Genomic DNA, 10,000 nt, shown 5'->3' with positions numbered 1-10,000 from the left:
TGAGTAACGCTTGCTTATGGCCAGCTATTTCGCATTACATACCGGTATATTAAATAAATCATTTTAGAAAAAAAGAAAGAAAAAGAAAATCAGGGACCTACTAAAACCAGATATACTTAGGATTTAGCATATTTAATACACCTCCGACTTTTTTATTCTAAAAAAAAACCCAAACAAAACATTTTATTTATGCTACATTTAATGATAAGGATTAGGAGCTGTGTCCTAATATTTTTTACAGTGAAAAAATAATACAAATAGATCTACAAATGACCGTATACGAGTGTAAGATTAATATGTTCTGCCTGTTTTAATGGCGTTTGTGTAGACTTTGAGAATTGGTTCAAAAATTTATTAATAACAAAATATTATTTTGTATGTTTTATGAATAAAAAAAATGTAAATTTTATATTATGCTAAAAGAAAGATTTTTGTTTTCTCATTTCAATCGAACATCGTTTATATGTACACCTGTTAGGTCCCTGCTGACCCTGTTCTTAAAACAACACACGGGGGAGAAGACCCTGTGTGTATATGTTCAACGCGTCGAATACAGGATGTCAAAATTGTAATGTCTCTACTCCAGGGCATGGGATCTACTTATCAGCTTACAATTACCTATACGCAACAATTTTTACCAGTAATTAAACTAGGGTGTTTGTTTTTAATTCCTTCGTCATGTGCTGGTTTCCTCGCTTACAACTTACTAATTCCTTTTTATTACAGTACATATGAATGTCAGTATCATCAAAATTACTCACTAATTGCATGTTAAATCAAAATTTAATATACGCTGTGGAGTAAGGCCACACATATACGACAGGGGTGGTGTATACCCCAAAACTGTGTTTTACTTGTTATCTACTTTTTGGTATTATATTATATCCCTTAAAATATGCATTGCGGTTTTTTTCCTCTCTCTCTTATATTCAAAGCCCCAAAAATTTAATTAAAATTTGAGAATTTGGATCCAACTTAATTAGATTGATGCTTTATTTGTATTGATTACCAAGCGGTGTTTGTGTGGCTAGTCTAATGTTGTCTTAGCAGATTCACCGGTAGAGCGTGCGCTGATCGAGGTCTGGGGCATTGAAGCAGACAGGAAGTGTTATGTAACAGATATACACCACATACCGGAGACGTTCTCTACACAATGAAACCTATTAAGTTGGGACATCTTCACAATGTCTAGAAGAGAATACACGCATGTTGATGTAAAGGCAAATATGTACTAGCCCATACCGAAATGAGTTATAACTAAGTTATAACTAAAGTATAACTTAATTATACCTAGGCCTTGAGGTACAAAAAAGTTATAACTAAAAAGTAACTTTTCTGGACTTAACCATTTTTATGTATAACTAAAGTGTAACTTTTTGAACTTTGTCATTTTCATGTATAACTAAAATGTAACTTTTCTGGACAATGTGTCATTTTCATGTATAACTAAAGTGTAACTTTTTGAACTTTGTCATTTTCATGTATAACTAAAATGTAACTTTTCTGGACTTAACCATTTTCAAGCATATCCAATATTTATGTACCAGTTTTGGGACTTTGTCATTTGAGGGTGGGGGTTACCAATACTTTTTGACACTTTCATAGTAATTAACTGAATGTTAAAGACCTATCTCATGACCCTTTGGTCTGTGAAAATGTAGGTGGAGCCCAATCTAAACAGATGTTATTTACCTGGAGTGGCCAGGGTCTACCAAGGTGTTAATTGCTATATCCCATGACACTCTAAGAAATACAGACAAAACATGGTAGAAATCTACCTGTCCATGCTGTCTTGATATACACAGGACCTGTCTCAGGGACCTCTGCAGAGTTTCTGAGGTCATAGTGTTTGAATAATGGTTGTATTCCTACATGTAAGGGTAGATGACACACATTCTACACCCACCCCCTCTCTCTCTCAGTCATTGACTCAATGAATAATTTCTGTTATAAATATAGAGGTATAAAAAATTCATGACATAAATTATTTCAATAAGTTATAAGTTTTAGAAATTATTGTGCAAATTATTGTTTGATTTCTGATTGTGTAATTTATAATACATGTATATAATGGGGGAAAAATACAATTGAAATTCCAGTGTTCAGAGGTCTTTTTAAAAACAATTGAATTACAAGAAAATAGCAGTTGTGGACAGGTCAATGCTATCAAAACTCTGGTATACTGGGCTTCCTCAAGATCTAAAGAATGCCTGTAGATACTGGCTGTTATTGTTATCAAAACACCTCTCTGGGGTAGCTGGAGACCAGTGTCTGCAGATGTCCCTCCACCTGAGATCTATTGTTAAATGTTTGATTGACAGGCAGTTTACAATTTTGGGGCATTATCTTAAAATTGGGTCTTTAACTGGATTGACTTCTGTAAATTTTTAGTGATTATTCACTTTCAAACACTTCAGTGAACTGTGTCATTTCTTATTTTGCCACAAAAAAGCTAGTCAGAGGGAAATTTCAATGTTGAATTTTTAAATCTTTTTCTTTTGGGGGGGATGATTAAGGAATTGATTAGAAATTGCATGGAAATATTACAAAATCCAGGATCCTTACTTATAGAATAATAAATGCATTGTACGATCAATAAAACATTCTATATATTATATTTTTAATGAACTAAATTATACGCTGATACAACCCGTGAGAATTCAAAACACCATGTATGATGATTGTTGATCAATTACCACTAGGTGCTATTTATGGAGAATGGCAGGTCAAATTGTTTAATTGAAACGAATAATGAACTGAACACATGTATGAGATATGTCACAGTATTTATTAAAAATAAGTCCATATGGACTTCTGTTCCATGTTAAAAGAGACACTATTCATCAATTTAGGTATGCATAGTCTATCAAAATCAAATTATTAATTTGATTTTGATAAGGCATATATATAAAAACGTCTTTTCCAAAAAAGTATCAAAAAATATTTCTATATTCAAATCTCATTGGTAAATGTGACACAAAACAAGGTTTGACTGTTATATGATGTCTCTGTTCTGGACATTGAACATTGTTCATGTTATATTCCTGTTCAATCCTGTTAGGAACTGTGAAAACAAAACAAAGTTTTTCATTTGTAGTCATGTCCTGTTACTTTAACAAAAGTTTCTAATCTCCCAATGAACGTTTCCTTGAATCGAATTATTTTGTTGTCTCAACCTGTTCGTCCACAAGTAGTCTTTTGAAGAAAACCACACGGACCTACTCTCCAGCTAAGGTCAAAAGGACTGCCTGTTCCTCAGATTTCAAAGGTCTTTTACATAGGCTCCAATAACAGCAACCCTGTCTGTTCCCTTTCACTGCTGTCAAACTTCAGAGCTTGGGACAACGTCAGTAGCTGCTGATGAACACAAACCGCAAATGCTATTTGGGTTTCAATATGTTGGATGCCATGGAAAAGGCATCTCAATTATCCATTACAATCCTCAAAATAGAAACAAGATGAGCACCAAAGTGGTCCAAGATCCTCAACTTTTTCTGTCAGGTGTAGGATCATATATCAAACTCTTTGTCTCATTCTGAATCTCCGTCAACATATATGATATGGCAAGAAAGCAGGTTCTTCAGCAACATCTTGAAGCAACTAAAAACAAAACAAATATTGTAAAAGTATATAAATAGCACAAATGTTTCTATATAATGTTCGGTGCAACATGTCATTTGATAGGCTATTATATATATCGATCATATAACCTATGATATCTATAAATCACAATGTGACTGATGACGTAAAAAAGAAATAAGTAAATAAATCTGCTTGACATTGCATTTAAACATTTTACAATTTGAAGTCATTTCTGAGGGGAAATAAAAATTCACAAATAAAATGTAATAAATAAAATAATGGCTACATGCCGGGCTTGTAACTTACGATTATGAATATTGGATCATTTACAAGCATCAGAATATAATGCATAAAACGAAATCTAGGAACTTGTTACCTTTCAACTACATCAACAGTTACGGTACACAATCGTAACGAAAACTAACCTGGTTAAATGATTTCTCATGGAAGGCATCGATAATCATAATGGCGACAGGGCCAGCAGTTTCACATGCCACACTTTGATTGTCGAAATTTTCTGATGAAATGTTGTCTTTTCCTTGTTGCATTCGCCAAAGGGATACTTTGAGTGTTGGATTAGACTTATCAGCATGGAAAACCTGGTAGCTACCACGTTTGTGAGGGTACATAGCTTCGGAGCAGTGACGAGTGTTTCGTTTTTATTTCAATCTTTGTTTTTAAAATGGCGCCTTCTTCGTTTACATCCGGAATAAGCGGAAGTGTGCGAATCGGGTATTTACGTAAAAATAAAAATACGTTTGATTGTTCCTGATCAATTTCAGCAAAACTGATGAATAACTAAAAAAAATCTCACGTATATACTTTACGATTTTTAATCATTTGAAGTCATAAAGGTTTTGAATTCCTTGATTCCGGTATTTCCTCTAATCGCTGATTGGTCAAATCGGCTCCGCTCTCCATTTTCAAACAAGATAGCGTCGGTTCAAGAAGGTGAAAGTTGAAAGGTTCTATTATTACTTTGTTCAACGAACCATGTATGCCCTTATGGAGTGGATAGAGGAAGAAAAGGTCAGCATCATAACCATATCACGCATCAAAGATCCAAGAAAGGAGTTTTGCCAGTATAAAGTTGGGGATTTGGTGAAAGCCAGCTGCCATGGCTTTTCTGGCATGCATCCCGCCAAGATCTTAGGTAGGCCTTTTCAAGCAAGTTTCTGTTTACAATATTTACACAAATTTTGTCAGAATGTATTAAGTTTATTTTAACTTAAGGATAATTAAAACTGCAGTTGGACTATACAGTCCTACATATTAGCCCTTCTTGATTCCCTCCATTTTGTTGACAAAATACATATTCTTATGTGGACAAACATTTTTAAATAATAAAAGTACGATTATGAAAATTTACATGATTTAGAAATAAGAAAATGTGTTTATAATAGTATAGAATTTCCCTTCCCTAAAACTGAAAAAAATATTTATTAGGCTATATCTTTAAGAAAATATTTGCTTGCCCTCTAGGCCTCTCCCGACTAGGGATAAAAAGGGTCGAGTAGGAAAGTAGGGAGAAAGTTCTTTTTTATTCACATGAAGTTAAAAAAGCTATAAATTAGATAAGAAAATTTCGGAATGAGTAATAAAAAAAATGTTAACTGGAGGTTAAAAAAGTTTTTGAGTCTTTTTTTTTTATTTTTTAATAATAATAATAAAGCTTTGAAATAAATGGATTGTGATTTTCTTTTATCTTGGCTTCTTTTTCTTATTCTAGATGATGGAGCTGATGCCTGGTAGTGGGATCTACATTTATCCCAAAGATATACAAGCTTTATATAAGCCAAAAAAAAAACAACATGTGGAACTTTTCAGGAGGGGGAACCTAACTGGTGCAAATGAAAAGACCATTTTAAACACTATTCTTGGTAAGAGATTATAATCTAATTAATAAATTCTTTATATAACACTAATAACAAATTGTTTAACTTCGAATAAGAATAATCAGTCGCCCACATTTCTTTCAATTTGTGAAGATGTATTTAAAAGGTGAAAACAAAAAAACTTGTAATTTCTGACATCCATCTTTTAAATTGGAGAATCAATGACAGTTAGTTACTAGAGTATTTTCTTTTTTATTTAAAGACGATGCCGGGATTCAGAGGCCATTGTCAAGTTTTCGATGAGGACCAAGATTAGTTCCCAAGTCAGCCTCCAGAACATGAAACAGACCTAGCTTTTATACATTCAGTAATGTGAGATATATATATATATATATATATATATGGGATTCCCTTCAGAATGGATTGTCCAATTTTTAATGTGATAATATGTACAAAGAGTTAGTGATGAATATTTTATTTATATTTTTGTGCCAAACTTTATAAATGATTGATTGTTTGATGTTTTCCGCCACGCTCAACAATTTTTCAGTTATCTGGTGGCACCCAGTTTTTATTGGTGGAAGAGAGAACCCAGATACAATGTACCTTGGAAGAGACCACCGACCTTCCGAAAGTAAACTGGGAAACTTTCTCACTTACCGGCGCGAGCGGGATTCGAACCCGCGCCAACAGAGGTGAGAGGCCATGTGATTTGGAGCGCGATGCTCTAACCACTCGGCCACCTTTATAAATGAAATTAATATACCAATAATAGTCGCTGTTTATAATCGGTAATGTCTTATTATCCCCATCTTTTTTGTAACTTTTCCATAACTTTTGTCGGGTATAACTTTTTTGTAACTTTTCCATAACTTTTGTCGGGTATAACTCTTATGTAACTTTCTCCATAACTTTTGTTGGGTATAACTTTTTTGTAACTTTTCCATAACTTTTGTCAGGTATAACTTTTTTGTAACTTTTCCATAAATTTTGTCAAGTATAACTTTTTTGTAACTTTTCCACAATTTTTGTTGGGTATAACTTTTTTGTAACTTTTCCACAATTTTTGTTGGGTATAACTTTTTTGTAACTTTTCCATAACTTAAGTATAACTTTTTGATAACTTTTATGCACTTGTTGTATTCATGTTGAAATAAAAGATGATAACTTATACATGAGTATAACTTTTTTGTACCCGAGTTATAAGTAAAGTATAACTTTATTTGAAGAAGTGGTTCCAAACTCCGATAACTTAGTTATAACTTTTTTGTAACTTTTCTTAGTTACAAAGTTATAACTTAGTTATAGTTTTTTTCGGTATGAGCTGTGTTTATATAGCTATAGGGACACCTATCTAATACTCTCTTTCGAATTGGGAAAAAAATGGTTTTGAGAGAATATTAATTAGAACATATCCTCACACCACTTGTCCCCTCTAATCTAACATTTTGTATCTACATCTTTCTTATGTTGCGGGTCATGTTTATGGAGACGTAATTTGGGCAGATTTTTGTCAAATCGTTAAAAATTGTCCTCACTTTACATGTTTTATCTCCCCCCTCTCAAATTTTATATCGAGTTTAATGATGCTAGGCTTTCCTTTTCCTACTTTAATATTTGCGTGATACATGTTTTTTATATTTGTACAAATACATGTATAGACTTATATTCCTGAAAAATAATTTATGAAACCACCACTCTGTGATTGATAGTAACAGGGATAATCAGTTTTCGTGAAGTTACTTTAAATTTGCTGTTTCACGGGTAAAGCATGCGCCGATCGATGTCTGAGGCGTTGAAGCAGACAGGGCATGTTATGTAACAGATATACACATACCCATGACCGTTTCTTCACAGTCCAGTCAGCTATGTTAAATACTACTCTCTCTCTCTCTCTCTCTCTCTCTCTCTCAAATTTTATAAAGATTAGAATTTGCTGATGCAAGGTTTTCTTTCCCCTACTTTGATATAAATTTATGTTATCCATGTTTTGTTTTGTTTTTAAATATTTGTACAAATACATTGTATAGAATTAAATTCCTGAAAAAACAATTTATGAAACCACAAATATGTGATTGATACTGACAGGGATAATCAGTTTTCGTGAAGTTACCTTTGCCGGTTTACGGATAAAGCGTATATATGTGCACTTGTATATGGTCATCTTCTGACATTGGTATATGGTAATCTACCCTTATATTGAATGTATGGTTCAATAAAGGTAACATGAGAAGTTTTTGTAAAATGTGTTTTTACAAGCGGTGCATGCACATGTATATGGCAATTGATTTATTTATAGTATTGCTGAACAAACGATCTGTTTTCAGTTGATGATCAGTATTTATTTTTACGTTAACGGGAGATAACTCGCGTTTGTTGATGGCATTAATCATCTACAGGTAAGACCGCGGCGAGGACAGCGGGACCGCGGGGGGAGCGCGGGATATGCAGGGTTCTACAGGTAAGACCGCGGCGAGGACAGCGGGACCGCGGGGGGAGCGCGGGATATGCAGGGTTCTACAGGTGAGACCGTGGCGAGGACAGCGGGACCGCGGGGGGAGCGCGGGATATGCAGGGTTCTACAGGTAAGACCGCGGTGAGGACAGCGGGACCGAGGGGGAGCGCGGGATATGCAGGGTTCTACAGGTAAGACCGCGGCGAGGACAGCGGGAGCGCGGGGGGAGAGCGGGATATGCAGGGTTCTACAGGTAAGACCGCGGCGAGGACAGCGGGAGCGCGGGGGGAGAGCGGGATATGCAGGGTTCTACAGGTGAGACTGCGGCGAGGACAGCGGGACCGCGGGGGAGCGCGGGATATGCAGGGTTCTACAGGTAAGACCGCGGCGAGGACAGCAGGACCGCGGGGGGAGCGCGGGATATGCAGGGTTACCTGAGATATACCGCGGTTGCTCTATCCCGCGGGGGGAACGCGGAAAATACGGGATCCGCGTTGGCCGTACTGTAGTTCGGCGGTGATCTTGTTTAATCGGCACTCTGAATCAATTATTATACCCAAGCTATCAATTGGTTAACGTGTAATCAACATGAAGCGTCGTGTGAGGTTAATTACCAAAACCCGAGTTGTTGTTTATTTAACAAAGTCAAGGCAGGGAGTCACGACCATTGTTTCCGATGGTGTGAATTTCGACAGACTTTGATATGTGCGGGGTAATTCGGATATGAAATCTCACACCTGGTATACCATTACGTTTAACAGAGTGGAAAATTTGCCTGATTGCGATATAAATCAGGTAAATATTATGCTTAGGACTGAAATTTTAAATGGAATATTCGCGAGTTTCCTGTACGAGAGATTGTAGGGGGAAAAGTCAAAGGAAAAAGTTCACAATCTATATGCATACACTTTGTAATTTAGGGAAATATCTATGTCTTGCACTGAAGTTGCGAGAAAACCTAACTCGTTGAAAAGTTCTTCTCCGTTGCCTGCTTGAATTTGTACACCGCTATACAATGCCATTTTATGTATACATATTGTAACTGATGTAATAAGACACATGTCTTTTAAAAGCAATAAAGAGAGTAACAATATATGTGAATTTAAATTTAAAGTGGTACAAGAGGCCCAGGGGCCTTATAGGTCACCTGAGTATCATGTAACAACCTTCCAATGTTTGAATTAGGTTTGTGTTTAAATATAAGAATTTTACTTTTGGATGGAAGAAACACTGAATAGCTATGTGGTCAGCCCCGCCTTTGCACCAGAACCCCTGACCCAGGGGCCATAAATTTCAGTTTTGAAAGAAGCATCCTTGATCATCATTATCATACTATTAGTTTGTCTACTTAATACCCAGCAGCAGAGGAGAAGATTTTCAAAGAAATAAAATGCATTTTCACTATATGATCAATAGGGCCCCACCCTAATACCAGAACCCCTGACCCAGGGGCCATGAATTTCACAATTTTAAAAGAGGCATCCTTGCTCATCATAACCATGCTATTGGTTTGTCTACTTAATACCCAAGGACAGAGAAGAAGATTTTCAAAGAAATAATGCATTTTCACTATATGACTTATAGAGCTCCACCCAAGCACCAGAACCCCTGATCCAGGGGCCATGAATTTCACAATTTTTAACAAGAGGTACTGTGAGCAATGCTCATTAAGAATATCCCCCGCTTACCCCAATCTCCCAAAGGGTGTTGGTAATAGGTATAAACTACTTCTTTTCTGAGTGTTGCTACTTCGATATCCACTGTGCATGACCTTTGACCTTTTGACCCCAAAATCAATAGGGAACATCTTCATCCCATGGGTAGTCCATATGTATGATATGGTGACTGTAGGTGGAAAGGATAACGCTTTAGAGCCCGGAAACCATATTGCTACTTCAATGTCCAGTGCGCGTCACCTTTGACCTTTTGACCCCAAAATCGATAGGAATCATCTTCATCCCATGGGTAGTCCATATATATGATATGGTGACTGAAGGTGAAAAGGATAACGCTTTAGAGCCCGGAAACCATATTGCTACTTCAATGTCCAGTGCGCTTGACCTTTGACCTTTTGAACCCAAAATCGATAGGGAACATCTTCATCCCATGGGTAGTCCATATGTTTGAT

General features: G+C 36.0%; 1 protein-coding gene and 1 long non-coding RNA gene across 4 annotated transcripts in view; both read right to left on the bottom strand.

Moving 5' to 3' along the window:
- The window catches only part of LOC125655395 (plexin-A4-like), a 197,262-nt gene that overhangs the window by 148,722 nt on the left and 38,540 nt on the right, over window positions 1-10,000 (bottom strand). The window lies entirely within an intron of this gene.
- On the bottom strand, window positions 2,770-4,259 carry LOC125655399 (uncharacterized). Its single transcript, XR_007362732.2, has 2 exons — window positions 4,008-4,259; window positions 2,770-3,600 (listed from the first exon to the last, which is right to left on the bottom strand). It is a non-coding gene; the product is annotated as an uncharacterized LOC125655399 (long non-coding RNA).

This window comes from Ostrea edulis, chromosome 7 (genome assembly GCF_947568905.1).
Source record: "Ostrea edulis chromosome 7, xbOstEdul1.1, whole genome shotgun sequence".
NCBI lineage: Eukaryota > Metazoa > Mollusca > Bivalvia > Ostreida > Ostreidae > Ostrea > Ostrea edulis.
This window is presented reverse-complemented; position numbering and strand designations above follow the sequence as displayed.